Raw genomic sequence first — 26444 nt, 5'->3', positions numbered from 1 at the left:
CTGAGCTGCTCTTTGTGTTGTTTTGTTTTTTTTTTCTCTTCTTCTTGTATTTGTTCTGAATGCTGAAGCATTTTTAAAAATACTAAAAACAGCATACAAACATGCAACTAAACCCAAAAAATCAAGCATGGCACAGCAGGAGAAGAAAGCTTCTGGGGAGAGAAAGCAAAACTGTGTGACAGATGGAAAAGTCTCAATGGATGAATGGTACTACTACAAATAAGTAGCAGGCAGCCAGAGGGAATCAAATAATGATTATAGAAGAAAAATGAGGGTTAAAAAATGGGGTAAAAAATCTTCAGCACAGGCAGAAAAATTCTAGAGGAGTAATGTATATTTGTATAAGGGAGGTTTCATTATATGCTTTCCACAAACAGAGAAAGCAGTAAGACAAGAAGCCAGACAGCTGACAAGCATGCCAGGGTGGACAGTATAAAAAGCTGAACATGTCCTTGGAGAGGAAGGAACGTACTCCAGGATTCAGTCTGGCATGCCCCCAAACCTGAACAGATTACTTTCTGACGATCAATACCTGTAACCACCAGAGGCCTGTTGGAGAGTTTTTTAAAAAAAATAGAAAAAGCAGCTTCAAAGAGACCTGGTCCCAAGCTCACATTTTATTTTTGCCATTGGGTGCTGAGGTAAGAGCTTTGGACAAGGCTCATTTTTCATCTCTTTATAGGGCTGTGGATTGAATATGAAGTGTCGCGGTGTGTTCCCAGGGCTGCGCTCCGTTGGATTCCTGTCCCAGAGAGGAGCTTTCTCAGGATGACACTCGACCCCCTTGACCAAAGCTGGTATCAGATCTTTCACAACAGCCTGATTAATGTCTCCTTTAACATCCACGACTCTTATCCACCTATAAAGGAAGAAAATAAAATCCTTATTGTTTTCTTAATTTTAGTCCCATTTCCTTTGGAGAGAGATAGAAAAAAACAAGAAGGTTCTTCATTTTATTTGAAATGTCACTGATCAACAGTTAGATCCAAATACAGCTTAGCTATTTTAAAGAAGTACAATGGGCTATTTTTCACATATTATAGTATACTTGAATAGAAATTAAATCTCAGATTTTTCTCAATAATATAATTTAATCATAAGCACATGCTGAAAAAAATGCATTTAGACATTACTATGAGTAGGAAGCAATAATTCATACATGTTTCTGGAACCACAGAGAGTTCTGTATAGTTTGATGTCTCCAATTACAATTCTGCCTTTTCCTCTCTCACATTTAGCTAAATTTTCTTTTGTCTTTCCTCCATTCATTTTTCAAATACTGCAAGGCAGTGTGTATTTCCAGAAAGCCCTGACGCAATTTATTTTTTTGTCCATCTACTTTCATTGCTTTAAATCTGAATAAGGGAAAACAGAGAAGAACAAAAAATCTAAGCAGTTTTTTATGGAAACAGCAAAAAAGAAAAAAATAATAAAGTAAAAGGAAGGAAGGAAGGAAGGAAGGAAGGAAGGAAGGAAGGAAGGAAGGAAGGAAGGAAGAAGGAAGGAAGGAAGGAAGGAAGGAAGGAAGGAAGGAAGGAAGAAAGGCAGAAAGAAAGAAAGAAAGAAAGAAAGAAAGAAAGAAAGAAAGAAAGAAAGAAAGAAAGAAAGAAAGAAAGAAAGAAAGAAAGAAAGAAAGAAAGAAAGAAAGAAAGAAAGAAAGAAAGAAAGAAAGAAAGAAAGAAAGAAAGAAAGAATTGTATTATTAATAGCAAACTCCACGATGATGGATGAAAAGAACAACAATATCCTTTAATCATAACGCACTAACATTCCAGCAGTGCTGGTAAGTGACTGGAGCAGTGAAACCATTTGAGACTTAAACAGATGGATTAGGAAAGGTTCCACTGTGGGTTCCTGGATAGATTTCAAAACAGCAGCCTGATTAACTAATGCACAAAAAGCAAGTGATTCTTCCAATCAATAAGCTTTTATGTAAGCATATTTGAGTTATAATATTTAAACACAGCAGACAAGTTGGGAATCAGGAATTCCTCATGCTGGACTAGCAAAGCAGTAAGTTTTACTTGAATCTAGAGATCTCTTTTTTCCCAGCAAATCTCAAAGGGATTTTATACTAAGGTTATCACCACCTGTTCATCAATATATTAACAGCTCCTGACGGTTTTGTGAAAATTATGGTGAGTTCCAAGTCCAAAAGATGCTTTTTTTAACAAATACTTTTTAAAATACTCCTTTAGGGACAATTTAAACAAATTTTCATTGAATGAAGGAAACTACACATAAAATTAATCATTGAATACCTTTCCTAGTGAGCACCCTTTCCACAAATAATTAGAGAGGGAGTACAATCAAAAGCCCAGGTCATAGGGGCTGATTCCCTTCAGCATGATAACATTTATCCTAGGCAAGAAATGGAGAAAGAAAATTATAATGATTTTATATGGATATTTTTACATATCTCTATTTCAAAATATGTTTTAAAGGAGATTATAATTTTTAACAAATTATTGGCAATGAATATTACGTCTCTTTCTCTTAAGTGCCCAGTTGCAGATAGAAGTATGATATTTCATAAAAGTTTCTATAAGTGACCTTATAAAAATGCTGGTATTTATTATTATTATGTATTATTATTATTGTTATTATTATTATTAATAATAACAACAACAACAACAACACTATGTCTAGTAACTTGCAGTGTTCCAAAGATAGAAACTAGCACCACAAGGAAAAATTTCAGGCACAAGGGAAAATTTCAGGCTTTTGTATAATATTGGAGTTCTAGACCATGGTCTCTAGTACTCTGTTTATACCACAATCAAGAGGCATTTATACTGGTTACCAATAAAGGCTTCCCTTTCCCAGCTGAGATTGGGCCACAACATATTTGATCTTAAATCTTACAATTATTTAGACAGGACTTTTGCTTATTTTGCATCATGTCACATCCTTTAGAAAACACTTTAATAGTGTTTCCTAAAGACTAACTTTTTTCACATTTCGGGGTATCGAGTAGGCTTTCAGAAGTAGGCTCTCAGGCTTTTGAGACTCTTCATGGCTATCACCAAAATACATCCACCTGTAAAAGTCAGAACCAAGAGAATAATGAGTGTATACACACTCATTATGAACCCCAATGGAGTTTCAAAAAAGTCCTCACACTTTTTTGACCATTTATTTGACCAAGAAAGAATTTTTCAGTTTTTCAAGACACTTCAGAATCAAATGTCTCATTCAGTTATAAACATGTCCTGCATTTTGCCAGCATACAAAGTAGTCATTACATGCGTAATATTTGTGACTGGCTCCTTGCCTGGTAGAAACCAGGTTGTAATTGCACATTTTGATGTCTCAAGGACTTTGCTCTGGCCTGAAGTATCAGACTGCTGTGGTGCTAGGACTTTGCCTCTTTCCATCGAGGAATTTGGATTCCATGACTTATGGGGTTGCTGGCTTTCCTGGCTCCCTTTTAAATTGCCAGCGAGGACCTCTGCTTGGTACACATGTAGGTCTGAATACATGCGTATATTTGCCTTGAGGTTTTTAATGCAAATGTTCTTCATAAATTGAAAAAAGCTACTGGGGAAAAAAGGTGCCTACAGCCCCAAAACAATAAATTTAGTAGTCTGCACTATAAGCATAGTATCTTTCAGTCCACAGAGTATGACCCTCACAGGATTAAATGTCATTCATTGTCAGAGTAACTAAATAGTTGACAGAAGCTTGTAGTAAACCTGTGGCATTCAGTAAAATCCTCTGAAGACAGCAGAGAGAGTTCTTTCCAGTTTTCTGAATGGGGTCTTTCCCTTTCGGAGTCTACAACCCTCTTTTTCCTTCTCAGTATACATACCACCCGTAACTGCAAAGTCTTTTTTCTTTTCTTTTTACTAGTCTGAATTTCAGACTGAAGGTAGAAGAGGAGCAAGAGCACTAAAAGAAGTCCTGCTCTTGCCTTTCCTCTGGGCCAGTTTTTCTCTAACTCAATCCCCATAAGCACATGCTGAGTGTAGTGTTTGGAGCAATGGCAGCATAAATTCTCTCTGCTTTTTCTAGTTATTCAAATTCTGTGGCATTTTGGGATGATCTGAGGGCATGTTTACAAGCAGTAAAAATATACTGATGTCATGAATAGACTAGAACCCAGATGCTATGATTCAGCTTCAGCTACCAATTAATGCTATTTTGAATACAAACAAATCTGAAAGTAAAAACATCAATTAAGGGTATTAAATATGTTAAGCAGATTTTGAAGTATTATCCTATTTCTACTTTAGGGGAACTACAAATTCCAAAAAAGGAATAGAGTTCTTGCCCACAATTAAAACAGTAAATAGTATTACATTCTGTGTAGCTCTTAGGAGCTCAGTCCCCCACCGTTATCTGTGGGATGCTTCACACAGCCACAGTAGGGCAGTTGAACATTTCAACCTCTTACTGTAAAAATTAACCTGCTTTTTCTAAAACATTTTGAACTCTGTTCACAGAAACCCACATTGCATGAAATTCACAGGCCCCCACAGAGATAAAATAATTCTCCTTTTTGGTGCACCACTGCGGAATGCTAAAAATAGTTGAACATACCAGGAAAAAAATAACTCCCTTGGGGACTGCAGTGTCTTTGCCCCACTGGAAAAAAAAAAAAAAAAAAAAAAAAAGAAAAAAAAAAAAGAAAATATAAGTATATACATGATATACATGTACAAGTATATGCAATTTCTGTATAATACAGCAAGTTGTTAGTCTACAGTCCAGAGATTCCTGAATTTCCCACCTATCTAATTGTTACACTTTTTCTGTATTCCAAATGTAGAACACTGCATTAATCTCAATTGCTGAACAATGAAGAGCCAATTTTTCTTCCACTTACTGTGAAAACATCTTAAATATTAACACATGTAAAAAGCATATAATTTTGTTTAATCCATAGATATATGTGCACATATCTAAGTGAGGATGCACTTACATGCAGACATGTGAGTGTAAAATTGTGTGGTGTATAAAAAAAAATCCTTGTTGCCATCTATACCTTCTTGTCTGACTTCAGATTTATTTGGGTGGAGTTTCATCTCTCTGGAATAAGGCTTACATGGAGAGGTTGGATTGACTTGAACCTTAGGAGGACAAAGGTTTTTCATTAAAACTTTGATGATTAGCCCTAAAAATGACACTGGTGACCTTGGAGACAGCACTAGCTTTCTTCACTATAAGCATGGACGATATGAAACTGCTAAAGTCCTGATATGCATATATACACAGATCCCAACACTTTGATCTGCTCCACTCTCTTCTGAGTTATTTTTTTGGAATATTTTTTAGGAAGATGTATAAGCAGTGACCAGTTATAGTACATTTCATCTTGAAATGTACCTGTATGCTACAATATATATGAAAGGCATTGAATCACAGTTTTATAAACAAACTACAAACTTATCAGATTTTGAATAAAGGACATGTGTGTTCATTACTGGCTGTAGTGAATTTCTTTTTGGATGCTATGTGTTTTAACAGCCTCTTATTCCTGTCTATACACCTCTCTGAATGGAAACAGTTTTATTAGATGTTGTGGCAGCCTTCAGATTATATTCACACAAAGAAACAAGATATTACTTGGTGCCAAAACATTTGTATGGGTTCTGAACAATCATCATTAAAGCAGTCAACATTAAGCATTCAGAAATGTTTAACACTCCAAAGCATTTAGGTAGATAAAGGTTTTTCATTGTATAAAAAATAAAAGAGGTTTTAAAACTTGTTTTCATCTATCTGAAGACTTTTTTTCCTGTTTAATGAAAGTATTCTGCTTATACATAAGATACCATCAAGTCATCCTAAAAAAAAGGGGATACCTAAGAGTAGAAATGTTGAAGTGTTTATTAACCATTAATATTAAATACTACTCCAGATTAAGAATAAATATAAATGACAACCCATTAGATATTACATCTATATGTAGCACACTTCTTAACATTCACTATATATGAGAGTAATCATGTTTTTATTCATGCAAATATTCTTGTAGGAATATTTCACCTGTAGTGAACATGGTGTTGTAATGAGATATGTAGGTCATATCATGGAGACTGACTGTAAAATTTAGCCACTTGATGCACTTGCAGGTGTGAAACATCTCAGAGGCTCTGTTCTGATTAAATAAATTTCAAATTCTGTGACAAGAATTAACATGCCCTGTGCAGGACTGAGTGCTGAACATGCAAAGATATTTATAAATTCCTCTTGATGCTCTTAATATTAGGGTAATCAGTTTGCTCTTTCCTTTTCATTTGTAGTATTTATTTCATGTAGTTCAAGAGATTGCCATTTCAAACTCTCTGTGTTTCTTGGGCTTAAAGAAAAAAAAACCTTAGGCTTTTTTTAGTACATCTGTCCCCTAGTCACTGTTATCTCTAAATCATGAGGCTCAGGATAACACAAGGCCAAGGACACAAGTTTGCTTTGTATATTCTTTGTATACAGTTCTCTTTTTCATAACTTTTTTTTTTTTTTTTTTTTCACATAGAAGTCAACTTTAACTCAGAGGACAGGTATCAGTATCATGCCTGCTTCTGCCACCAACAGACCAGTGGCCAACAGAAGGACATGCTCCTCATGGCCTCTGCCTTCCATCCTCCAAGGTTTGCCAGACCTTCATCTCCTTGCAGACCAACCACTTGGACTCAGAGCAAGTCTCAAGCTACTGCATTTGTCACAAGATGCCTTCACTTTGTCTCAGTGCTCCACTTTTCTATACCTTAATCTAACTCCTATAAAGAGTCTAGAGTTACTCAAGTCTGAATGATGTTCCTAATCCACCAGTAGTTAGAGCTGAACCATGGCTCAAGGCTTATCCCATAGTCCAGAAAAGAAGCTTCTCTCTCAGAAGAGCCCAGGCTTTATCTGGGCCATCAAGTCAGCCACAAAACCATGCAAGTTAATTGGAAGCATTAAACTGAGAAGGATTCTTAATCAAGCCATGACCGCTATTAGCAACTGAGTACTGGGGTAAAGGTGGATAATAATTTTTTACTATACATAATGATTGTCTTAAATTTGCACATTAGGCAAATCCTCAAATAGTGCATGGGGTCACCAGAAATCATACTCTGAGGTTCAGCAGTGGCACAAGTACACAGAGAGCTTATGTGAACCAGAGAAATGAAACCTGTCCAAGATCCTAAAAGCTCCCAAACAGACATGCAGCTTTAATGTGAGCAACTGTAAGATGATTTATTTTTCTTCAGATCAAATACACAAAGTTCTGGATGTAATTCTGTTAAGCAGTTTTACATCTTGCCACTAGGACTTTCTTTTTTTTCCTCTGTGCTAAGCTTTAATATCCTTTCAAATGCATTAATGTGTCCCTGGAACAGACGCTTAGAGACTCCTGTATGCTTTGAATATTTCCACTTTAAAGAGGGCTTTCAATACTTACTGAGACTCCATGTACCACCTCCCTGGCACCAGAGCTTGTAAAACACTAAAGAAAACGGCTCCTTGCCCAAAACACATCCAACATGAAAAATCTTGCTTCAGGTCATCCCACAGTTAAGGAAAAAGAAAAGTTAGGGCCATTTAAAACACCTCCTGGAGATTTATGTAAATATTTGTTTTCTTTTCAGTTGACCCCTACCTCAGAGCCTTGCATTTGAATTTCATGTGTGAGCCCTTCTTGTATGCCAAAGAGAAGCCAGGGCAAAACCAGTAAACTCCAACGTAATTCCTGCAAAAACCTCTGTTTTCCCTGGCCTTCTTTTTGCCTTTAAACACTATAAAGCTCAACAGAATGGTAGGAGCTCATGTACTAGAAGGGTTAATTTCAGAAAAAAGATATGATTTTTAGTAAAAGATTCAACATGCAATGTCTACACTCCAAGTCTGTGAATAAGACTGAGTTCTTATAAGCCTCGCATACTTTCATTTTTATTGCAAAGAATTTTCACGTGAAACATCTAAATAAGAGTGCATGTTACCACCCTATAATGATTCATAGTAGAGAGGTAGGGCAGAAAAAAATGTCACTGCAATACTATTTCGTAAAAAAATATTTAGTTTGTAACTTGATCCTCTGGACATCTCTCAATGCTTATTTGAGTAACTTTGGCTAGACAATCCAGTGTTTCTCAACCAGGTTTTATCTTGAAAAGACACACTGGAAGAAATTCTTGAAAACTAATCCTGCATGCAGCAGCAAATATGTTCTAGTGCTTTGATCATATTGCTGTACTAACATGCAACTACAGAATTATCCCACTCTCTGCATGGATCTCAAGTGCACTTTCAAAATGAGTTCTTTCTTTCCTATCAGCACTGAAGCTGCTTGGTAAATGCCTTTTACAGATCTATTGACATTCATGCTTTTAAAATAATAACTTTATGGACACTCCAGATAATAAAATAAGAGTTCATGAGAAAATGTAACTGACCATCTACTTACTTGTGGATGTGAGGAGGGCTTTATACAGAAGCTGGGAAAATGAAAATGTGGTGTGCAAGAAGGATGTGAGCATTGATTTGCTATGCAAACCTGATGAAACTCAATGGGGAATTCTGCAGTTTGATAAAAACAAAAATTAAAGCTAATGAGAACAAAATAAATTATAGTAGTATAAATAAACCACAAAACAACCACAGCATGGAGGCTAACGTGCAATAAGAGCCATATCATCCCTTTAAGTTGAATAAACCCCGCCCAAAATGATGGAAAAAATAGTGCATGCACAGGGTCTGAGTTGGGAAATCTGTTTTTTCTAAGGGATAGGACTTCCTAAGAATTTTCGTAAAGTGCATCTAAACATGCATTAGTACATGGAATGAGGAACAAAGAGAAGAAATTTGAGGTATGCATGCAGCTGTAGGGCTAAGAACTTACTGGGATCACATGGATGTTGTGGGATAGCTTCCACAACTGCAGTGCTGCGATAAGATCTGGTGGACACCCGATCTTCAGGAGGGATGGGCTAGGATGGAAAGGAGGAAGAGTTTGCCTGTATGTAAAAGCAGCAGGGATGCCTGGAGCTCTGCCCAGGGATGAATGATAAGCCAGCTGGGACTTTGTGGGTTAAGAGCAGTGTGCAGACAGACATAAGCAATGTTGTAGTGAGTGTCCGTTGCCCTCACTACAGTGCAGAGTAGTTTGGTGTACCCCTTTAGGTATCTGTGGCTGAAGAGAGATTCACAGGAATAGAGGATTTGGGGTTTTGCATTCTATGCTGACCACAGAAAAATGCTCAAAGTGAGGACTACACAAAAATGCTGAAAACAAAGACTTCTACTTAACAGTTTGTGCTGTGTCAGAGGCAAGTCAAAGGAGCTTATGCAGTAATTAAAGAGAAAGTAACACTAGAAAGGAAGGGCAGAGTTGGAAGTTTGTAGTGTATATTGCCAATAAGTCAATGTATTAAGGAAATGTAGCTATAAATTTCCTAGAGAAAAACATATCTTTTTCTTTAAATTAAATTATGTTCCATGTTTCCCAGTAACATCTATTTTAAACTGCTCTGTACTGTAAAGGCAAGATTTTAGAATGGTCTAAATTAGTCTATGGTGATTACCCACATTGTGCAACTTACTACTGTTTTATTAATGCAAGATTAAAGATAATACTTTACTGGAAGAGATAACAGCAGAATTAACCTCTATTTACCTTGACATAATAAAGATTTAATAAAACATGGAAAAATGTCAATGAACAGCATAATTATTCTAACATGAAATTTAAATGTAACTTAATTCTGTATTCTGCATATTTAATGCTTTAAGATTAGTCATCATTGTTCTTTTCTCCCTCTTACAGTGCATGCTTAAAAATATTTCAAGCAGACTCAGACAACTTGCTTATTAAATGTATACTAATTTATTTTCAGTTTCAGAAACACTAAACGTAAAACCCCCTTTTTCTTTGGAAAGACATTCACCAAACCCCTGCAACCAATATATCTCCATATCTCACCCTTGTCCAAATTTTTTTACTATTGAATCAAAGAAGATCCTTGCAGTTTTATTATATCAGACAGGCATCAAAGGGGCAGAACACATAGGATTGAAAAATAACACAGCTGCACTTTGCAATGGAGTGTTCTGTATTTGGCCATGTTTTGTTGTTCATGTAATACTTTTCAATAAACAAAGATGTCAATCAACTTTCTTTGCAGCACATCACATTTCAGATTTAAACCACTTCAGACACAGAGCTGCCCCAAGCTCACACGTTTAACAGATAAAAATTCAGCTTTCTGTCAAGGCAGAATACAGTATTGATTATAGACTGTATTTAGGTTGGTGTCTGTTTGAGCTATATTACTTTCAAACTCGTACAAAGTCCACTATGGAGACATAAGACAAAAAAAGTGTTTCTTTTCTAGTGTATTTTTTTTTAACTTTCTACATTGATTAGTGGCAATTTCTAAATAAATGACAAAAAAAAAAAAAAAAAAAAAAAAAAAAAGGCAGCCGGGGTTAGAGTCTATCCAGAAATCAGTGATGGGGGAAGTTACAAAAACACGATAGTAATCATGAAAACTTTGATCACTTGATTTGATTCTAGTGCTTTGTAAATTAGCATAATTATTCAAACATGCTTCATTAAAAATCACGACTGTACAAGTCCTTCAGTTTAATGATCCAAGAACATACAGAATGAGCTAAGCTTTAAATAAATACATCAACTTTGTACTAGATGGCCATGTCAGAGACTGGCAGGTTATTTATTTTAAATAAAATACTGAATGCACTCTTGTTCCTTGCACAGTGTAGGAGACTGATGACTTGCTAAAAGGTGCAGCACGTTAGCTAGTATATTTTAGTGTTTATCCTCACATCCACCTGTACTTCTCCTGGGATCCCATAAGGTTGGATATCATGTCACTCCTAAGCTACTGGGAGATTGGCATAAAATCCCAGTAAAGCTCCAACTAATTACATTTGAACTGTAGGTGTCACAGTTGATTTTGACCTTTAAAGTTTGGCAGAATTTTGACAGTCTTTAAAGTGGCCCCACAGTCTGCAATACTTTTTCTGTCAAAAATTAAAGGAATGAATAGGTAGGGAAATTATATATTCATAAAAAAGTAAACAAAATACCCTGTTAATTAATATAGAATGTCCTAGAAAAATCAAAGCAATACACTTATCCATGGCAACCAAAATCCTTGAGAATGTGCTGACATCTCCTAAAACCATAGCTGAGAAAACACCAGTTGGCATAATTGGAAGGTTAAGAGAAACTTAACAAATTTGAGAGGAGAGGGAAAACAAAATCCAAGTTGTCACACTCTGCTTAATTCCATATATACGTACATCTTGAGACATAGCGGGGCAGCTCTTGTGAGGGGCTCTGAGTCAGGTTCCTGTTAGATGGTTAATCTGGATGTTTTAGTTTGGGACTTTGCTTTTCTAAGTAATGGGTAATTGATTACCAACATTTTATTCACCCACAATTATCTCTGCAGTGAAATATCATTTTATAGTCCCACTTCCACCAAAACCAAACAAACCAACACGCTCCCTACCCTCCAAAAAGCCCCAACCAACAACCACAAAAACAAACCCCACAACTGCTTGTTCAGAAAAACACTGCATAAAATCTCTTGCAAATGCCCTACTGTCCAGACAATGAACATCCCAGCTGTAATCCAGGGACTTTTAAAAACTGAAACAAGAAAGACGTGTCAACAATACTAATAACTGGCAGAGAAACCTTTATGGAATCATGGAATTGTAGAATGGTTTGGGTTGTAAGAATACCTCGAAGATAATCAACTTCCAATCCCCCTCCTGTAGGCAGGCACACCTTCAACTAGACCAGGTAGTTCAGATTCACCACATCCAATCTGGACTTTTTATTTTAAAAATTCAACCAGAAATTTGCAAGTAAAGAAACAAAGAATATTTCTTTTTACATTTAAAAAGTTGGCTTATGGGTCCATAAACATTGACGTAAATGAAAATACGAAAATATTTTTGAAGGAAAGGAGGATGACTTCTGAGAAATTGAATTATTTCTTATAGTTGCCAGCAAATCATTATGTTTCTGCAAATTGTGCATAGATTTTTTCATACAGTTTATGAATTAAGCAGTCTCAATCCAGATTTGAATCTCAGTGACAGATTATTAAAATCATGCGTTTTATACTGTCCACATGTTGTTAGCTATTATTTGCAGCGACGCAGTGTTTTGAAAACTCTTGAACTAAATGTTTTCTTTCAATATTGAGGATTTTGTAGTTTAGGGGGAAAAAAGACACAGTAGGTTATTGCAAACTCACAATTTGTGTGGGAGACATGATAATCATGTTTTGTTTGTTGCTCCTTAGGGAAAACTTCATATTTATCAGGTCACTAATAAAGAGAATTGGAGAATAAAAGACTGAGTTTACTTGGTTTTACAAAGAGAGGATAAAAACCCTTAAGAGTTGCAAATATGGAAAATTAATTTCAAAGGAAAAATCAGAAATAAGAAAGAACATCTCTAAACTTATTTATCTGTTGAGGGCTAGCTATGCTAATTATTTCACAATTCCAGATACCCTGTTGGATTGGCCACAAGATTTACTGCACAAGACACGACTGGCATTCTCTGGAGAGATTCTGGTGCTATGTGCACTTTCTTCTTTTTAAAGCAGGCTACAAATGCAGTCTCCCTCCCACTGGAATGTTTAAAATAATAAGAAATGAAAATGTTGATTACATTTCTTTCTTTCTCCATGCTGTAATTTCCAATCCCTTCTTTTCCTGGCCTCAAGAATGATCAAGCACTAAAACATCACAAGGTAATGCAGAAGATTAGAGCATTTCCCACCACCCTGCCCCAACCCAATTAACCTCTTTTAATTAATATTTCTGCTGTGTTGCTTAATTTGCACTTCTTATTCTGGCTTTTCATGGCTTCTTTTTCTCACATTTTGAAGATACACAGCTAAAATTGTCAGTAACAGTCTTTGAAAACCAATACTATTGTAATAATAATTTTTAGATTATACTGGTTACTCTGCCATGAATTTATTGTAGAGACACATATGACATAATCAATGGAGAAATACACAATGAAGAGTTTAAATTCAGTGGCATGCACCCACGTACTCAGTTTATTTAGGGAGATCCTATTGGGAACACTATCACGGGGCTACAAAAGAAAAAAAAAAGAGCCACTGTAAAATTTAAAAGTCCTTCTATCATAGCAGTGTGAGAGGTTTTTCAGTTTTAGTTTTTGGGCAAGATTTTCTTACCATTTTGCAATAATACTTTTTTTCTGATGACCACAGGGACAACATTTTTGTTCATGTGGGAACCCTAGATCAAATGATAGCTAAGAGACTATTTTAAATCTGTGTAGCCTCAATTTTCAGCCTACAGGTCATTCAAGCTCAACATTTCATTAATGAAATGCTGTCAATATTTCCCTGATATTGCCACAGGTTGACATATGGCATTATTCCAGTGTAAGATTTTCACACATTAGTGACTGGAAAATCAAGAATATTCCCCAAGACACCTGAGGTATGATTAATTCTCTAAGAGTCTTTCTGTATCAGTTTGAGAGGAAGAGAGGGATCTTCCAGGGAGGAAAGAAAGTGGCAACACTAGAAAGAAGACAGCCTTGGCTTCTTGCCTGGAGCACTGACTTGGCCAGCTGCCCCACATGACAACCTTTGCCATCCCGAAGCCCAAATAAGGTGCCAGCAGCAAGGCAACAGCTTGTAATGTACCTTGAGCAGAAATAATGGCAACATTATTCCATTAAACCATCCACGAGAAAGAGGAGTTAGTGCTGAGGATAAAATAAATGTGAACGTGTTCTATCTGTTGGGTTAGAGATGGGAGTATGCCACTATTTTTGAAGGTTAAAGCAAAGTTAGGGGGAAAAAAACCAGTGCTGATAGAGGAAGCAGATGCTCAGGAATATCCTTTGCTAAGTTGAGTATTAAACCAAACTTTCACATGTATGAAATTAAGAAAGTTGGACAGATTTGGTATCTGAATAGGTCCAGGTCTGCGCCCTATCAGGTATGCATGGACATCTTAGCAATGGGGGAACAACTGTCAGTGAGATTGTCATTGCTCAGACACCCAAATCCTCCAGTCTAGAGTATCTGTTTTTGTGCTAAAGTAACTGCCCTTTAATAGAATAAAACACTTCCACTGAACAGGAACTGGCAGGCTGAAGAACAATTAAACTACTTTCAGGACTGAGATTTGCAAAAAACCCCTCACTTGTTTCCCATTTTCCCACATTTTTTGCATTTTTGAGGCATCTGCAATCAAAGAGCTAAATTGCTAAAACAACCTAAACACAAAATTTGTAAAATCATTTTCTTGCTGGCTAAGCCTGTATCAAGCAGCACCAACCGATGAAAAGCAACAGTTGTTTTTTAATCCTTGAAATTTGTAATGGAATTTGTGCTGAACTGAAATTTGTAATGGAAATGCTGACAAGACCACCAACCAGTGCAGATTTAGCAGTGCTGCTACAACAAACATAAAATAAAGCAGTACTAGCCTCACACACAAATTAAACTGTCTAATGTACAAAAGTCCACAGTCTCCTTCTAATATGAACTTCATTATCGGAAAGTGGGTTTGGATTGCTAAGCATAGGAATGATGAAAACGAATGTCAGAGACGGCCCATCCAGCACATTAATTTCCAGTTTCAGGGAGACAGGGTGTGCACAGCGAGACAGACACAGACACAGAGAAAGGAGTCCTAGTATCAGAAATATACAACATATATTTAACTCATCACATCTCTTATGCTACTTTTCAGTTGTTGTCAATGTGATATAGGCAGTGGTTTTTATACCTCTGTGCATTTATATATGAGTTTCTCTTACTGGAAGTTACCCAGTAAGAACAAATCTTTGCTCGCGATAGGAAGTACAGCTTTGTTCCTTTCTGTAGTGTTTTTCCCATTCACTGTGGGCTCAAGATTGCTGAGCCAGTGGAAGAGCAGAAACCAATGCCTTCAAAGTGCAGAATACTAACAAAGAGACAGAATGGAAACCCAGCTCTTTGTAAGTGGAAAATCCTGCTCTGGAAAAGAAGGTGTGCTGTGGTTTAACCACAGCTGTCAAGTAAGTCTCACGCAGCCACTCACTCACTCGCACTGCAGCAGGGAGGGGGAGACAGTCAGAAGAATAAAAGTAAGAAAACCATTGTTTAGAGCTGAAAACAGTTTAATAAGTAAAGCTAAATCCATGCACACAAGGAGGGCAAAAAAATGGAATTCATTCACTGCTTCCCATGGGCAGGCAGGTGTTCAACCATTCCCAGGAAATCAGGGCTCCATTACACTCAATGGTGACTTGGTGATGACAAACAGCATCACTCTCAGTGTCTGCCCCTTTCCTTCTACTTCCCTCAGCTTTATAAGCTGAGTATGATGCCTTATGGAGTGGAACGTCTCTTTGCTTAACAGGGGTCAGCTGTCCCAGCTGCGTCCCCTCCCAACTCTTTGTGATGCCCCAATCTCACTGTTGGATCGGGGTGAGAAGCAGAAAATGCCTTCACTCCATGCTCAAGCACTGCTCAACAGTAATGAAAACATCCCTGCATTAACAACACTGTTTTCAGTGTACAGTAATGGCATGTTTTGTTTTGCCACTATGTTTGGTACAGATCCAAAACATAGCCCATACAAGCTACTGTGATGAAAATTGACACTATCCCAGCCAAAACCAGTGCTGAGTGTCTAGGACCAGCCATTACAGACTTTAAGGTCAGTCAGGTGAAAATAAAAGTTCTTTTAAGTGCTTTTTGCCAGCAGTGAAGCAAACCAGAAGGAAATGCACATTAGGGGACACAGACCGTTTCATGGCGTATAATGGATATGTCAAATTTCAGAAGTAGCTTTTGAATGAGAACAGTTGGAGAAGTTATCCCAGAGGTTTAGTTGCACATCAAGTGCAAGGCCATGCTGTCCCCTCACCAATCTGCCAGTGTTTGAAAAGAGGCTTGTGAGGTGTTCCTGGCCTTGCTGAGTCACAGTATGATGGGAAACCAGAACAGCATGAGAAGAACCTGGCAGAAGCTGCACACATGGCATACACAAAGGGCAGAAACATGTTCTCTAGGGTTCAGGAAAAAATTATCTAAAAGCCAGCGCAGCTTTGCTTGTCTCTTGAATGATGCCATTCTGGGTGCATTTAAGCCAAAAATGATCAGTAAAACTGGTATTTGACTAAAACAAAATCTTGCAGAGCACATACAAATGCAATTAATACCTCAATATGTAATTCCATTGAAGTTGTATGAATTTTACCAATATATTTCTCAAGAAGTATTTTTTTCTGTGCAATGACTGAGTGGATGTGAAACATTTTGTTCTTTTCAAATGAGCACCCAGGGTATATCCTCTTCGAGGTTAGAGGCCTAACTGTCTCATCAAAACAGCATTTTTCATGGTTTCTGCTTGTACTTTCCAGCAATGTTCTGATAGAATAGAAGTACAGCTTTTTTTGTCATAGCACTTATCCATCCAGATTCAATTCAGTACATACACATTGCTGATGATAACAGAGATCAAAGAAAAAATTGCCCAACCATATTCCTATTTGTCAATCGAGACGATCTTTCTTTTTTAAGAAAATTTAAAAATAGATTTTAATTTTTTTCTTCTCATTTTGATCATCATCAGAAACAACAACCAATATAGAAGCATAAACCTCAAAATTAAGGTTTGGTCTGAGTCCATATTCAAGGTTTTGAGATGCTTCAGGATTCTAATTTCAGGATTTTGATTTCCATCCTTGCACGGATGAAGTCACACCATCTTGTGCAGACATGGGAATAAGGCCAAATTCCAAACCCCACAGGTCTTTTACATTCAGGGTGACTGGGCAGATCCACAGTCACAAATTTCTATAAAATTGGAGGATGTAACTCCATGCCCAGTGTGATAGTGTAACTGAATAACGATCACAACTGATGCTGCCTAGTAACCAAACTGCATCCAGCTTTTCAAATAAACAGAAAAGTTTCAGGATCTGAGCTCTATTGAAAAGAAGAGCTTCCTATTGGACGCTTTAAAGACCCTATTGGTCTTTAAAGCAGAAAACATCATGAGTGGGTTGTTAGATGAATTTAGCAGCAGGGAAGCCTGCAGCTCATCAGCTTTCTCTTCCTCAAAAGTACTTATTGCAGTCAAGAGGAATTATTGCTGGGGTTCTCCAAGCATGGTGATGTTTTTGTTATAATAAAAAAACTCTGAACAAAGCAATTGCACCCCCACAATTATCCATTTTGTTTCCCCACTGCAATGATGCACGCTTTATAATATGCAAGATTTATACTTTGATTGCCAAACTACAATGCACAGAAAAAGACCAGCAAAAATAATGGCCAGTTTTGTTCTCCAGATGGACAAAGCAAGCCTGAGTGAGGCACACAGACTGGGTGAACTGCTTTTCCTCACATACTTACTTTTTTTCATGTGCTTCAAGGGAACAGCTTTCCTTATAGAAGCTTGTTCATTTACTTATGATGACCACAAAGTCTTCATCACAAATTCATATTTTGCTTTGAATGAAAAAGACTTTTGCAGAAATGCTGGTAAGGCAGTTATCACCAGGATCCTTCTCTTTAGCTCAGGAGTGTCTCAGCAGTTTCAGCACTTTTACAAGACTTTTCTCAATAAGCTCCAAATAAAGAAAGAGGCCTGAATAGAATCTGAAGACAAAGTTTTCAGAAGTCCTATCCTGCATATGAGCACCTGTAGGGGCTGATGATCTATGACCCTTTGAGGAAATGCTGGTGTTACCTTACAATCATTGTGGATCTTTGATTAGGCTTGGAAGAAAAAGCTCCTGGCCTCTGCTGGGCATCTCTCTCTCATTCCTAGCCAGCATGTGGAGTAGAAAGAGAGATTTCCACCAGTGCCTGCACACCACCCAGCAGCATTAGTGTATACAGTCAGTTCTCACCTTGTCAGTAACTATTGTCACCACCAGTCTTCCCTAAACATCCAGCAGGAGATATCTGGCCATCAGCACTGCTGAGCAGCACCACAAGTAATGAATTGACATAATGATCAATAATGAAAGGAGAAGGGCTGTATCTATATCTATAAGCAAAAGAGAAGCAGAAATGTGACACTTCAAAATGAAAATATTCCTTCATTTTCTCCATTATTAAGTATCTCAAAAAGGCAGACAAGAAAAACAACTTTTAAGTCAAATCCAAAAATGGTCATTTCAGCAGAAAAAATTGACAGTAAAAGATAATCACGCTTCACCTCACTGTTGATTTGATTCTTCAATGTGCTTGGTGTGTAAAATAATGCAAGCCTATAATAACAGAAGCCAGGTAAAAAGATTTCCGTTTTCTGTTTTGCTACTCCTTGGCTGGAAGACCAAAAATATATTTCCAACCTCTAGATATTTTTTAATTTACAACCTACAAAACAGATACAATAGAACAAAATCAAACTGTGATATTTAATTAATATTTGTAAAGCAATAGGACATCAGTAGACAATAAGAATCATATATTTGCCAAGTATACATTTTGTTCCCTACAAAATACATCTGTCAATATTTGAAGGAAATGCAAGATGTCTTTTATTCTGCTCTTGGAATGAACCTATTTCCCTTTTTAAAATGTGTTCCATTTCATAGCAATCTTCAGAGACTGGTTCCCCCATCTTCTTGCTGATTAATGCCTGAAAAATGCTTCTGTGTTTAAAAAAGTGGCACAAATGGGGTGAGGACTGCCCTGAAAATAATCACTTGACAGCCATGTTATTCACATGATACTGATAAAGCCCAGTGCTGTTTTCCTTGAGGTAAAAGGGGCTTCTTCCCTTACCTTCCATTCCCTTAAAATATGCAAATGAATCTTGCATTCAACAAGTCAAATATTCTGCATGTTTAATTTACGAGTTAACAAAATTCAAACCATTTAAAAAGCTACAGGCATAACATAAAAGACATAGCACATGGCAGAAGCTGTACTTTTGCTCATTGATAAATTATTTTCTAGAATTCACATTAACAACCACATTGCTGAAGTGCTCTCTAGCCCTCCAGTGTTACAGTTCAAGGTAATATGTGACAGATTTGAACATTCTTAAGGAAGAAAATCTCCAGAGTGTATAGATGGCAGCTTTGCTCACTGGGAGATTACAGTGGCTTTTATATCTGTTACAAACCTGCAGTTACACTGATAACTTCAAAAGTGGAATATTATATATCATGCTAAAATTCTCCACCAGCCCATTATGTCCTTTCTTTGTTTCTTCTGTGCTTGCCTTTTTTTCTTTTTTCTTTTTCTTTTTTTTTTTTTTTTTTTTTTTTTTTTCTTCATTTAGCTATTGCTGGCTTGCCAGAGATCTTGAACTTGAGAAAGGTTAGACATCACAATGCTGAAGCAGTTTGTGAGCATCAGCAGATTTAGCTTGTAATTTCATTGATCTATGTGGGCTTGCTGTTTGCAAACCAGCTGCTGCACTGTTTCCCCACAGCTACTGATCTGAGTAGCATTGATTTTTTTCCCTTACATTAACATAGCATTACTTCTTTAATGGGCATTAAATGACTGGATGTAAATACAAACAGGGCTTCAACAACAAAAGTGAAAAAAAAGCATTGGGTCATTTTATTTAAAGAACTCTATTAATATTTTTTCAGGAAAAAATTAAAAGCATGAGTTATTGATCAAGATAAATGCTATTTTTAGTGCTGTAATTTCCACACATTTCTTTTGCCAAGAAATAATCTTTTTTTCCTCACTGTGTTTACTCATAGTCCAAAATGTTGCATTTATGAAGATTGGCTTTTTGCCTCAATAAAAATGGTTAAAAAGTTTCTTTAAGAAGTGTCATAGAATACAACACAAAATGTCTTCATTGTGCTTATTCTAAAACTAGATGAACCCATTTCAGTTTGAAGGAGCTATTATCTGTTAACTCTCACTATTTAACTATTTAATAAAAAGTGAATGGACTTCAGTTTAGACAGGGTAGATGTAAAATCTGCAGGACACTGTGAACTGAGTATCTCACATATAATATACTTAATATAAGGTCATAGTCTTTTCATATGCCACTTTAGTCCTTTAGTGGGTGGTGTTTTAAACAATCATACAGATTCAAAATTCAGTGTAGAAAAGACAGCAGGGGGAAAAGTAAAGCAAACTATAAAACCCTGACCAAACTCAACCCCAACTATTTTAGAAGTGGGTGACAGCCAGCAGAGATATCCATATCAGAAGAAGATGCAGGACTGAACGTTGTTCCTACTGATACTTCATGAAGAGGGATTGAGAGTGCTGAGGACAGGCAAGAACTCCCAAAGAACATCAGTGGTGGGTTACAGCCTTCTGGGCTGCAGATGACAGTAGGCAGCAGTGCCAGTGTCATGATTAACAGTGCCTCAAAAACACAGACACTCCAGCAACATTTAACAAGAATGAGATTTACTTTTAAGTATTTATGAAGGAGGATTTTTATCTTTTATGATAAACACAGCTCTTGCTCTGGCCATGCAGCCTGACTTCCCTGAGGAAAAGGTCCAGTAACCTGACAGATGGGAATTCCTCATTCTTGTGTAATTCTGCCTACTCCTATACCTAGAGAGAGTAATTCATTCCACATGGCTGCTGCAATGATATCTATTGTATCCTTTCTCAGAGAGCAGATAAATTATTCTCAGTAGAAAATAAAGATGCAAAATATGGTGCTGGAACTGAAAATAACCCACAAAAAGGGTACCAAAATTTATACTTATCCAAGGTAAAATATATGTGTTGTCAATCTAACCAATCTCTCAAAGTCTCACAGTCTTCTTGACTTGACTAGCTAATGCTAATGCCAGTTTTAGCAGATATAATTTCCAAATCATTAAAAATAATATTAAGTCACACTGGCTTCAGTGTGAACCCTGAGAGCATCCTATTATTTACCTCTTTACACTTACAGGAAAAGACTTTCAGTGCAAGTTTTTCTCCATCATTTACTCAGTTTTCAGTCCTCTGTGAGATTTTGCCCCCTACCTCAGTTATATTTTTCCCTTAATAGTCTTTTATGAAGGATCATATCAGGAATTTTTCAAAACTCCAAATAAGTTATGTTCACTAGGTCACCCCTATCTTCTAATTTATTAACTTTTCCAAGGCACTCTAGAGGTTGAAGCATGCTTTCCCTCTACCAACATTGTGCAGGTTTGACCCTATTAGGTTATACTTATTCATACTCTGAACTATTCTATCCTTAATTAGACTCACAATCAGTTTCCTCAGAAGCAAGGCGGAGTTCAATGGTCTTAATTCCCAGGATCTCTTTTTGGCCCTGTTTTAACAACAGACATTATATCAGAAATTTTCGAGCCATCACTGATCTATATAATATCTTCCTGCAAGTGTCTCTCCTATTCTGATGTACATTCTTCTATCTGCAATAAATTATTTTCCATTTTTACATGAGTCTACCAAATTACTTAGCACTTCCCTTGAAAAAGACAAATTTTGCTAGTGCTGCTCTGGCTCTAATATATTTAGCACAATATTTAATAAAGAACAAAGTAAAATTCTGTATAACTATTGTATAACTTTTCCCATGGTGATCATGTAAATATAGTTTTCATTTGATATTTTTTGTTGATTTTAATTATTTTCCCCCTACAATACTCAGATGAGCAACTATTCACACCCTCCTTCAAAGTAAAAAAATTAGTTTTGCAGTATTGGGGGATTTTAGGGTTTTATTTTTGTGGATAGACATGGACCATCAATCTCAATGGATTATTTTCTAACTTAGCTTTGAGCACTCTTCTTGGACAACAAGTGGAAAGGAAGGATCAAATCCTAATGTCACCATAAATAACGACTGGTCACACTCACCAGCAATATCCAATACCAGGAGTTATTAAAACTGGATTTCATATGAATCCGACAAATGACAGAAAGAAATAGATTTTGAAAAGGTATATATTTGTATTCTGGTCTTGTAGAAGATGTTCTTGGACTATGCTTTAGGTACACAGGTCTTAATGATCAGGAAATATTGTTGAACACGATTTTTAGTGAAAAAGCATTGAAAATTCCCACTGAAATGTGTACATGGCTAAGTAAAGGTCAGTAAGCTATTGAGTAAACCTGAAGTGTTCACATTAGAGGATTAGAAACTAAGAATTTTCAGCATTCAGTGAAGTCAGTGGATTTTCCTCTAGAATTTGAGACTTACTGTCAGGTCTGAGTTTGAATGGATGAAAAAATTGAAAAGGAACTTTTAGTGAAAATTATGGGTTTGGTTATGAGCCAATATAAAGCCAATATAAAGTCACCAAGTATGAAAGCCCAGATTTCAAACTATGCCTTGCTTCTCCAACAAAACCCAAAGCACATTATCTTCACCTGGGTTTTGAATTTCATTACAAAAATATCACATTGCTCTAACTGTAATTATTAAGGCACATTACTGCTGCCTTTGTTTTCCCTTCAGATAGAAGTTTCAGTTTCATCTGTGTTCAGAGATTCTATGTGCTGCACTGTTAAGCACAGATTTCTGCTTAAATTATAATTCTATCAGCTTTAACATATGAAAATAGAACACATTTTAATGTGTGTGTTGAACATTAAATCATTTTTGCTTCAGGGAAACTCTGGTAAATATTAACTGTCAAAAATTATAATGACACAAAATTAAAATAATAGAAAATAGTCTGTAACAGCAGCTTTTCTAATCACGTTAACAGAAGTTCAGCTTTGCATCTTCTAACTATTCTTTTATAGAAAGAAGGAAGGTTGAGTAAGAAAAGCTCAGGTATGCAATTTTACACCACTGAACAAGAAGAGCTAGAAATTATCTTTGTTACCATTCTTTACTTGCTTACTGTGAAATGCACATCAATCAGTGTAGGAAAAATGGGACCAAATTAATATATGTATATTTTTTGTTATGACAACTAGATTGTCTTTCAGGAATTTTAATATGCCTTTTTTTTTTTTTTTTTTTTTTTTAAACAAAAATCCTGGAAAATATAAGAATAACATAACATTTAAGCCTTTTAAACTGGACTAACTTCTGTAAGTCTGCATTAAATGAGAAAGAAGCTGATCTGAAGAAATTAAACTGCAGCAGAAATATTGACAGGTATATAGATTGAATTACATGAATATGAGATACATAGAGACTTGGAGCAGTTGTGCTTAGATCAATGTCAAATGAATTTCAAGATTACCTCAGTTTTGTTTTTATGGTTTGTTTTGTTTTAGATTTTAATTTGAATTAGTAGTATGAAATAAAATCACTATTTATTAACTTCCACTTTCAAACAAAAACATCTAACCAGTAAAAGCTTATCTGAAGGTAAAACCTTCCATTTAGTGGAGGCCAGGTAACAATATAGTTTACCTCTATCATGATGCACGTTATTCAAAAACAAGAACTAAAAACTGATTCTTAAATGTTTCCACCTATTAATGTGGCATACAACCGATGTACAGAGGCTGTATGTGTATGGTGAGGTTGTATTGCCCCCTATAGTCACTCTGCGTCATCTAGGAGGTGAGTAGGAAGAGAAAGGGAAGAGTGGGAGAAATTGTGCAAACTACTACACCTTTGGCTTGGATTCCTACTTTGGAAAGGGCATGATGGGGAACAGTGGACAAACCTTACCACTGCCATGCAATTCAAGAATTTGAATGCCCTATTCTCCAAGCCCATACAGATGAAATAAAATGTGCTCTCAAATTCAGCTTAGAAGACCTGTGCAGCCCCTGTGGTCTGGCTGTGGCTCTGGTGCATTTGTTGGATGCTGGTATCTGCAGGCTGGCAGTGCACCAGGGTGCCAGTGTACCAGACCTGTGCACTCAGATGCAGGAGCTGGTTGATTTTGGTTCACCAGCAAAGGCAGGAGGTCCCACAGGTGATCTCTGTTTTCCTCTCAATGGGCACATCTTTAGTGACTGAGCATAACAGGCCATTTAACTCCAAGGCACAAAGAACTCTAAAGTCATGCCCAAATTGTGGAATACACAGAGTGCCTGCCCTTTTAAGCAACTTCAGCACATGGACCAGAAAGACAGAGAAAAGGCTCAGATAAAGGTTCCTCTTCAGCAGTGGGAGAAAATGCAAGGAGCATAATTTGTTCCTGCTGCCCATGGACATTAGGGTGTTGCTGTCTTAGGCCTATGAGCCTGGGTATAACAGAGTATTTCCCAAATCTCTGTAGAACAGTACGCTGCTCTTTGCCACCAGCACAAGGACAAAACTTCATTCCTGGTCATAGATTTTTCCAGTCAAGCACAACGTTGCTGTCAACTAAAAATTGTTATCTCTCCCTAAAATTAATTAAATCAGCTGCTATCCTACTACTGTTCTCTTATGAACATAATTATAAGCAGTATTCAGTATATCTTTTAATAGACACAGACCCAATATAACAAAAAGCATTAAATTTTGTAGGATCTCTTAAAAATATGTAATCAACTACTGGTGCTAGTGTGCCAAGGACTTTATAGAAATGGCAAATATTCAATAAGCTCAAGATCAATACTATCCCTTGTTGGGTGCAATACACTGTTATCATTATTTTTCTTATTTCTGGGGACAGCGTTTCTACTACCACAATTCCAGGCACACCTTCAGATAGAAAAAGTTAGTGCTGCTCCTCAGAGGTGATAGCTCTCATTTTTTAATCCCTTACCTTTATCCCTTCTGTTGGCACAATCCTGTTCATAGTGACACAAGGGACTGATTGGAGAATTACGGAGCTGAAATCCTATGTGTTTTTTTCTTGCCATATTATTTTTAGTTTGGGTCAGTTGTTGAGCATCACCATGTAGCAGCACAAGGACTTGCACAAGGGATAGAAGAAAAAGAAATAGTAACAGAAAGCTATGGTAACTGCCAAATTTTATGGAAGTGATATTTTAAGCCAGCTGGAGGGGGCTTTTTTTGTATCTATGCTTTCAAGAATATGAGTTGTCCTTAAAAATGCCTTTGTATTTCATTTGGTCTGAGAAAAAATATTAGGAGTCTTCCCATCCATGTACTTAAACAAATATTCTCTGTCTAGACAGAAACTATGGTCCTGCAAAGTGGAGCTGAACAATTTATTTAGTTTTTGTGAATATATGCCCAGACATAGTCCCATATAAAATCTTTATTTTACTATGATGACTAGAGACTCAATAATGACTAAGCTACTGATGAGATGTGATTGCTGCTTACCCAGCAGATCAATACTGTCTCACTGCCTCCTGATGTGGAGGGGTGTATCCTGATAGTATTCAAATCTTTGATTACCTTACTCTTAACTGCAAGCTCTCTGAAGCAGGATCAGTTTTTTGTTCTATAAACCCTGTAGCCAGCATGAATTCAGCAGCTCATGAAAGTATGAAGTTAAGCAGAAATATCTTCAGAAATATGCCCCCTAAAATTATACACTATTCATCAGAGGTATCTCATCTTCTAGTTGTCTCACCTAGAAAACTGACCTTATTCTTGTATTTTTTAGTCTCTCATTTTACTTCCATCTTATCTATACTGAAGTACTGTTGCTTACTAGATATCACTGTCTAGTAATTCAGCTAACACAAACTTCTAACAGTAAGAAATTCAGGGTATGTTATTATTTTTGCCCTCTATTTTCTCTCAGCTAAGATTCTACACAAACACATACATTAACTCATTCAGTTATTTCACTGATTACTGGAAAATTCTGTAAGTGATTGTTTCTCATCCATTACCTGTTTTCTTTTTGTCTAAATTGTATCAAACTTTTTTTTTTTCAACTGGTTGTGTCCAAAGGACATACAAAGTGTATGTCCTGCTACTCAGGAAAATGGGACACTTTCATGGTGCTAGCAGCATTCTGTGCCTTCATGCTAAAGAACCAGAAGCCATCATGTGACAAGAGTCTGTCCCAATAAATGTGTAACCAGCTGCAGTGTATTACCTAACTGGTGCAGAAGACAAGAAGACAGTTGGAGAAGCAGCATTTCTAAATGCCAAACATACAGAGATGGACCACTAAATCTTATGAATTATCCATGCAGAGCAGACAGAACATTTGTTTTCAAGGTCAAATGAGAAAGATCCCCTGACCTGTGTGGTAAACTACACATTAATACATTTATCCATCTTTGGAATGTAAGGGACAAAGTCAACACAGAGAGAAATGAAGCAGTGGGGTAAGTCTGTCAAGCTACTAAAATCATTATGCCATCTGTTTTACTGGCATTTTTTATGTCTGTGCAGGGCATACTCAATGAAAAATTCAAATTTGAGTTTCTTCCAAACTAGAATCCAGTATCAAATATATTTACATTCTTTGGATAACTCTTAATTGATTTTGTTTTATGTACAGCTTTTTTCATATTCATTTAGTCACCTCAGTCACCTCATAATTAATGCAACAAAAAGTAAAACAAATGAATACTAAATTTCTTAAAGGGAAATTGCATAGTGGCCTTTAAATGCTTCCGTACTTTCCCCCAGCCTTCACCAGGCGGATACTGAAACTGGCATGATCCTGTCAAAACAGTGTGGTTTTT

The 26444-nt window shown here is 36.6% G+C and overlaps 1 long non-coding RNA gene across 1 annotated transcript in view; it reads right to left on the bottom strand.

The window, feature by feature from the left end:
- Positions 1 to 406: 406 nt before the first annotated feature.
- LOC136358401 (uncharacterized) overlaps positions 407 to 26444 on the bottom strand; it is a 47795-nt gene continuing 21757 nt past the window's right edge. The window contains exons 3-4 of the long non-coding RNA XR_010743083.1: positions 10877 to 10971; positions 407 to 859 (exon numbers count right to left, since the gene is read on the bottom strand). This is a non-coding gene — a long non-coding RNA (uncharacterized lncRNA). The remainder of the gene's footprint in view (positions 860 to 10876; positions 10972 to 26444) is intronic.

Source organism: Sylvia atricapilla, chromosome 3 (genome assembly GCF_009819655.1).
Source record: "Sylvia atricapilla isolate bSylAtr1 chromosome 3, bSylAtr1.pri, whole genome shotgun sequence".
In the NCBI taxonomy this organism is placed as follows: Eukaryota; Metazoa; Chordata; class Aves; order Passeriformes; family Sylviidae; genus Sylvia; species Sylvia atricapilla.
This window is presented reverse-complemented; position numbering and strand designations above follow the sequence as displayed.